The sequence below is a fragment of the Ranitomeya variabilis genome, chromosome 3 (assembly GCF_051348905.1).
Source record: "Ranitomeya variabilis isolate aRanVar5 chromosome 3, aRanVar5.hap1, whole genome shotgun sequence".
Classification (NCBI taxonomy): Eukaryota; Metazoa; Chordata; class Amphibia; order Anura; family Dendrobatidae; genus Ranitomeya; species Ranitomeya variabilis.
Window position 1 is genome coordinate 175,225,069 of NC_135234.1, and position 7,679 is coordinate 175,232,747.

A 7,679-nucleotide genomic window follows, 5' to 3' on the forward strand; every position below is an offset into this window, starting at 1 on the left:
GTCTGTACGAGGCCATGTTTCTTCAAGCCCGGCGCTGCACAACCTCTATGAGCTGCCGTATAGGCTTTATTCCATACCCTAAATACAGTGAAATTCTCCACTCTACATAGAGTCCACTAGGGCATGAGGGCTCATCAGCTTCTATGGTGCCACATTACTTTTCCATAAAACTCGAAAGTTTTATTCAACTGCAACCAGATCGCGTGCTTTTTTCCCCTAATGTCGCACTTTTAACAAAAATGGTGCCAACATATTTGTGCTTACAATCACTCCGGAGAACGCTGCAGCACATTTGCAACAAATTTAGTGACTCTGAAAAGTCACCAATGATGAATCGGGCGAAAACAGCTGGAAAACCTTAAACTCCACTCCCAATGGCGAATATAAATAAAAATAGGTGTCACATAAAAAAATACTTCTTCAAAAGGAGCAAATTTAAAAAAATATGGTGAAGAAAAATAAAACATGCTAAAAACTAGACAAAAAAACAGGTGCAAATGCGATAATGAATTGGCCCTGACTGAGTCTCATCTTCTTAATACGAAGTAAGTGAAATTGGCTTTTGGCTTGTCAATAAACAAAAAGTATTGTTAGAATATTATTATGGTGTGCTGCCTTTATTTTTTATTATATATTAATAATAATTTCTGGAAATGTTTGAATAAACTGCCAACTGGATGTTCTCATTCTTTTGCCAGAAGGATTTGTCCGCAAACAAATGATAAGGGAATCGTACTCACTGGCTATTTATTCATATTTTTCCAGAAATAATAACTGAGGATGGCCACAACATAGAGTTCTAAGCTAAGATGCTCCAGAATTACTTCACAGGGAATACATGGATTGTCACCCTTGACATGCGAATTGTGTGACTTCTCTGCAATTTGGCTGCTTTTTTTCTAGTAAAATTACAAACCCTTGCGTGACAGCAATTCTCTGAAAACATCTGTAAAATGTATCCCCTGTTTTATCTTTGCTCGGTTCTATATATCCCGATAAGAGATGCTTTCTATAACGTACGGAGGATTTTTTTGGTGTTCTACATCAACGTAATTTGTCTGCGATTTGCTATCACGTGATAATTTTAGAACTCTGATTTTGCTGTAAATAAAACAGCCAAGTTGCAGATACGGTGGGGGAAAAAAAGTAGTCAGCCACCAATTATGCAAGTTTTCTCCCTCTTAAAAAGAAAAAAAGATGAGAGAGGCCTGTAATTGACATCATAGGTAGACCACAACTATGAGAGTCAAAATGATAAAACAAATCCAGAAAATCACCTTGTCTGATTTGGCAAGATTTATTTCGCAAATTATGGTGAAAAATAAGTATTTGGTCACCTAAAAACATGCAAGATTTCTGGCTCTCACAGACCTGTAACTTCTTTAAGAGGTCCCTCTGTCCTCCACTCATTACCTGTAGTAATGGCACCTGTTTGAACTTATCAGTATAAAAGACACCTGTGCACACCCTCAAACAGTCTGACTCCAAACTCCATTATGGTGAAGACCAAAGAGCTGTCGAAGGACACCAGAAACAAAATTGTAGCCCTGCACCAGGCTGGGAAGACTGAATCTGCAATAGGCAAGTAGCTTGGTGTGATGAAATCAACTGTGGGAGCAATAATAAGAAAATGGAAGACACACAAGACCACTGATAATCTCCCTCGATCTGGGGCTCCACGCAAGATCTCACCCCATGGGGTCAAAATGATCACAAGACCGGTGAGCAAAATTCCCAGAACCACACAGGGGGGACCTAGTGAATGACCTGCATAGAGCTGGGACCACCGTAGCAAAGGCTACCATCCATAACACTACGCCGCGAGGGACTCAGATCCTGCAGTGCCAGACAAGTCCCCCCTGCTTAAGCCAGTACAAGTTCGGGGCTGTCTGAAGTTTGCTAGAGAGCACTTGGATTATCCAGAAGAGTAATGGGAGAATGTCATATGGTCTGATGAAACCAAAGTAGAACTAGTTGGTAGAAACAAAACTCGTGTTTGGAGAAGACAGAATGCTGAGTTGCATCCAAAGAACACCATAGCTACTGTGAAGCATGGAGGTGGAAACCTGCTTTGGGGCTGTTTCTCTGCAAAGGGATCAGGACGACTGATCCGTGTACATGAAAGAATGAATGGGGCCATGTATCGTGAGATTTTGAGTGCAAACCTTCCAGCAGCAAGGGCATTGAAGATAAAATGTGGATGGGTCTTTCAGCATGATAATGATCCCAAGCACACCGCCAGGGCAACAAAGGAGTGGCTTTGTAAGAAGCATATTAAAGGGACTCTGTCACCTGAATTTGGAGGGAACAATTTTCAGTCATATGGGCGGGGTTTTCGGGTGTTTGATTCACCCTTTCCTTACCCGCTGGCTGCAATAATGGATTGAAGTTCATTCTCTGTCCTCCATAGTACACGCCTGCGTAAAGCAAGATTGCCTTGTGCAGGCATGTACTACGGAGGACAGAGAATGAACTTCAATCCATTATTGCAGCCAGCATGCAGCCAGCGGGTAAGGAAAGGGTGAATCAAACACCCGAAAACCCCGCCTCTATGGCTGAAAATTGTTCCCTCGAAATTCAGGTGACAGAGTCCCTTTGAGGTCCTGGAGTGCCCTACCCAATCTCCAGATCTCAACCCCATTGGAAATTAGGGAGTTGAAAGTCTGTGTTGCCCAGCGACAAGCCCAAAACATCACTGCCCTAGAGGAGATTTGCATGGAGGAATGGGCCAACATACCATGAACAGTGTGTGCCAACCTTGTGAAGACTTACAGAAAACATTTGATCTGTCATTGCAAACAAAGGATATATAGCAAAATATTGAGATGAACTTTTGTTAATGACCAAATATTTATTTTTCAACATAATTTGCAAAATCAGTCTTGCCAAATCAGATAAGGTGTTTTTCAGGATTTGTTTTCTCAATTATGACTCTAATACACTGTGTGCAGAATTATTAGGCAAGTTGTATTTTAGAGGATTGTTTTTATTATTGGTTAACAACTATGTTCTCAATCAACCCAAAAGACTCAAATATCAAAGCTTAATATTTTTGGAAGTTGGAGTGTTTTTTTTATTTTATTTTAGATTTGGCTATCTTAGGAGGATATCTGTTTGTTCAGGTAACTATTACTGTGCAGAATTATTAGGCAACTTAATAAAAACCAAATATATTTATTTTCACCAGGTAAACCAATATAACTACACAACATTTAGAAATAAACATGCAAAAACAAAACCCCAGAAAATGAGTGACCAATATAGCCACCTTTCTTTATGATGACACTCAACAGCCTTCAATCCATAGATTCTGTCAGTTGCTTGATCTGTTTACGACCAACATTGCGTGCAGCAGCCACCACAGCCTCCCAGACACTGTTCCGAGAGGTGTACTGTTTTCCCTCCCTGTAGATCTCACATTTTATGAGGGTCCATAGGTTCTCTATGGGGTTCAGATCAGGTGAACAAGGGGGCCATGTCATTATTTTTTCTTCTTTGAGACCTTTACTGGCCAGCCACGCTGTGGAGTAGTTGGAGGCATGTGATGGAGCTTTGTCCTGCATGAAAATCATGTTTTTCTTGAACGATACCGACTTCTTCCTGTACCATTGCTTGAAGAAGTTGTCTTCCAGAAATTGGCAGTAGGTCTGCGAGTTGAGCTTCACTCCATCCTCAACCTGAAAAGGTCCCACAAGTTTATCTTTGATACCAGCCCATACCAGTACCCCACCTCCACCTTGCTGGCGTCTGAGTCGGAGTGGAGCTCTCTGCCCTTTACTGATCCAGCCTCTGGCCCATACATCTGGCCCATCAAGTGTCACTCTCATTTCATCAGTCCATAAAACCTTTGAAAAGTCAGTCTTAAGATATTTCTTGACCCAGTCTTGACGCTTTATCTTCTGTTTCTTGTTCAAAGGTGGCAGTTTTTCAGCCTTCCTTACCTTGGCCATGTCCCTGGGTATCGCACACCTTGTGCTTTTTGCTACTCCAGTAACGTTGCAGATCTGAAATATGACAAAACTGGTGGCAAATGGCATCTTGGCAGCTTCACGCTTGATTTTCCTCAATTAATGGGCAGTTATTTTGAGCCTTTTTTGCCCAACATGCTTCTTGCGACCCTGTTGGCTATTTGCCATGAAACGCTTGATTGTTCGGTGATCACGCTTCAAAAGTTTGGCAATTTCAAGACTGCTGCATCCCTCTGCAAGACAGCTCACAATTTTGGACTTTTCAGAGCTTGTCAAATCTCTCTTCTGACCCATTTTGCCAAAGGAAGGGAAGTTGCCTAATAATTAAGCACACCTTATATAGGGTTTTGATGTCATTAGACAACACCCCTCCTCATTACAGAGATGCACATCACCTGATTTACTTTATTGGCAGTTGGCTCTCAAGCCTGAACAGCTTGGAGTAGGACAACGTATAAAAAGTATCATGTGATCAAAATACAACTTGCCTAATAATTCTGCACACAGTGTAGTTGTGGTCTACCTATGATGTAAATTACAAGCCTTTCTCATCATTTTAAGTGGGAGAACTTGCACAATTGGTGGATGACTAAATACTTTTTTCCCCTCTGTAGGTCGCACACGAGTCACGTTGTGTGCGACTTGCATTGAAGTCTATGGCAAGTGTGTTGCTTACAACCAACGACAGGAAATCAAACACATTTGAAAACTTTTTTTACTTTGTTTCGAATGATGCAACTCCACAATGTAGGAAATCATTACATCCAATTTCATCATCGTGTGATTCAAGTTCTGGTGTAGTCCAATTTTAAACTAAAAATATTTGTAACTTGGCACGTGTACGCTAAAGGAAATTAGGCAACTTTGATTGAACATAGATTTAGTTTTGTGTATACATCAACTATGCAGACCTACATGAACCAGACTCATGCAGCAACACCTCCATGATTACAGGTCCTGTACACACCATGTAAATTCTGCATTTTCTTACACAAATCTAGGTAAAGCATGGAAAGGTGGAAAGGGAAAGGGGATGCTCACTGAACTCAGAACTTGCAGCTTTACCTACAGCCATTTCAGGAGAAACCGATCTTGAAAATAAAAACCATAAATCGGCCAACAGTAAGTGTCAGACATGTCTGAAATTTTTGTGAGGTTCAGCTGATGAAGCCACCACCAGTAGCTAACATTAAAAAGTAAAGTTCTCCTTCCTATCTTAGAAAATGATGGCACTTATTGATCAGGGAGATTTAGTCCAGCTACTCATATCCTTTTAAATAGGTTAATGCTGCAGGTCCCCGCACAGCCGTGTAACTAAGGGCCGCTGCGTGGAGGATAGGATAAATGCATTGATACACAGGTTTCCTTTTTGGAATGAGGATCAGATTCGCTATGATCATATGCCGATCAAGTGATGTGAAGCTGGAAAACCCCTTTAAAGTCAAGTTCCCATGATAAGATTTTGGTGAGTTTTTGACATTGCATATTCTCACTGCGACAAAAATGCAGCATCTTACATTTCCACCAAAGTGGATGGGATTCATAGAAATCTAATGCCCACTGCGCTTTTTTCTGTGCAACATAAACTTACCTGCGGTGTATGTTTTAAATTCGCAACATGTCAATCTCTGGCATGTACGCTGGGTCTTATGTTTGGATTTTCCCCATAGACTTGCATTAGGTTTAGAAAATTTGCAGGTAAAAAACTCATGCGTTTTCAGCGTGGAAACGCAACCAATACCCATGTAATCTACACATGAGTGTATCAGTGAATCAATGAAGTCTCGTCAAAGCCAAATACCAGGAAGTGTGGAAAACAAGGCAGCTTTTTTTAACCCCTTTCCAACATCAGGTGTAATAATATGCCAAAGTCAGGCACACCCTCCCTTTGATGTGGGCTCTGGCGCTGAGCCCACATCTTTTCCGGCACATGTCAGCTCTTTTGAATAGCTGACATGTGCCACTGACAGTCGCAGGTGGAATTGCGATCCTCCCGCGGCTGTTAACATGTTAAATGACGCTGTCAAACTCTGACAGCGGCATTTAACACGCGCTTCCAGCAAGCTTGCCTGAAATCCGCCCATTGGTGACCTCCGTCGCGTGATCGTGGGTCACCGATGTGTTGGCATGACAACCAGAGGTCTCCTGCAGACCTCTATGGTTGTTACCGCCAGATTGCTATGAGCGCCGCCCAGTGGTCGGCGCTCATAGCAAATGAGTAATTCTGCTACATGCAGGCGATCTGAGCATCGCCTGTATGTAGCTGAGCCGATAGGGTTATGATAGCTTCTAGTTACCCATGGAGACTATTGAAGCATGGCAAAAGTAAAAAAGAAATGTTTTTAAAAATATAAAAAAATATAAAAGTTGAAATCACCCCCTTTTCGCCCCATTTAAAATAAAACAATAAAAATATCAAGCATACACATATTTGGTATCGCTGTATTCAGAATCGCCCGATCTAGCAATAAAAGAAAGTGTTAACCCAATCTCTAAATGGCGTAGCGAGAAAAAATCAAAATGCCAGAATTACGTTTTTGGTCACCACGACATTGCATTAAAATGTAATAAAGGGCGATCTAAAGATCATATCCTCACCAAAATGATATAATTAAAAATGTCAAAAAATAAGTCCTCACCCAACCCAAGATCTCGAAAAATGGAGCTGCTACGGGTATCGGAAAATGGTGCAATTTTTTTTTTTTTTTTAACAAAGTTTGGAATTTTTTTCACCACTTAGCTAAAATAGAACCTACACATGTTCGGTGTCTATAAACTCGTAATGACCTGGAGAATCTTAATGGCAGGTCAGTTTTAGCATTTAATGAACCTAGTAAAAAAGCACAGCAAAAAATAATTGTAGAATTGCACTTTTTTTGCAATTTCACCACACTTTGAATTTTTTTCCCGTTTTTCAGTACGTGATATGTTAAAACCAATGATGTTGTTCAAAAGTACAACTCGTACCGCAAATAAGAAGCCTTCACATGGCCATATTGACCAAAAAAAAGTTATGGCTCTGGGAAGAAGGGGAGCAAAAAATGAAAACACAAAAGGGGTTAAGAAAATTAGGTCACTTGAGTTTCTTCATTGCGTTTTTTATGCTGTTAGTTTTATCTCTTGTTGATATGTCATGTTTTAAACAAAACTGATGTGTACGTAAGCACATGTATGTTTTTCACCTTCGGATTTACCGCATCTCAGGCCTTCTTCACATGTACGTGTTTCTGGTATATGTGACATCCATTTTTTTCACTGATACCACATGTACCCATTATAACCTATGGAGATCTTTTTTCCCTGCAGCAAGGATGACAAAGGCCAATACAATGATGGCCTTTAAGTTGCCACAGATGCATTAAAAGTAGTAACACCCCTAGTAGACTGCCCCCCCTGAGGAAGCAACAGCGAAACGCGCGTCGGGGCACTTGCGCACTGGTTGGGCATCAGTATGGGTAAGATGATTTGGTGTTACTACTTTTAATGCATCTGTGGCAACTTAAATACAGGAGAAGCTTTATAATGTATTTCTTTCTTTATCCATACTAGAAAAAAACGGATCGCACACATGTGACACACTGATGGAAAACACTGATGGCACTCTGATCATACATTGATGGAAAACACTGATCATACACTGATGGCACACTGATCATACACTGATGGAAAACACTGATCATACACTGATGGCACACTGATCATACATAGATG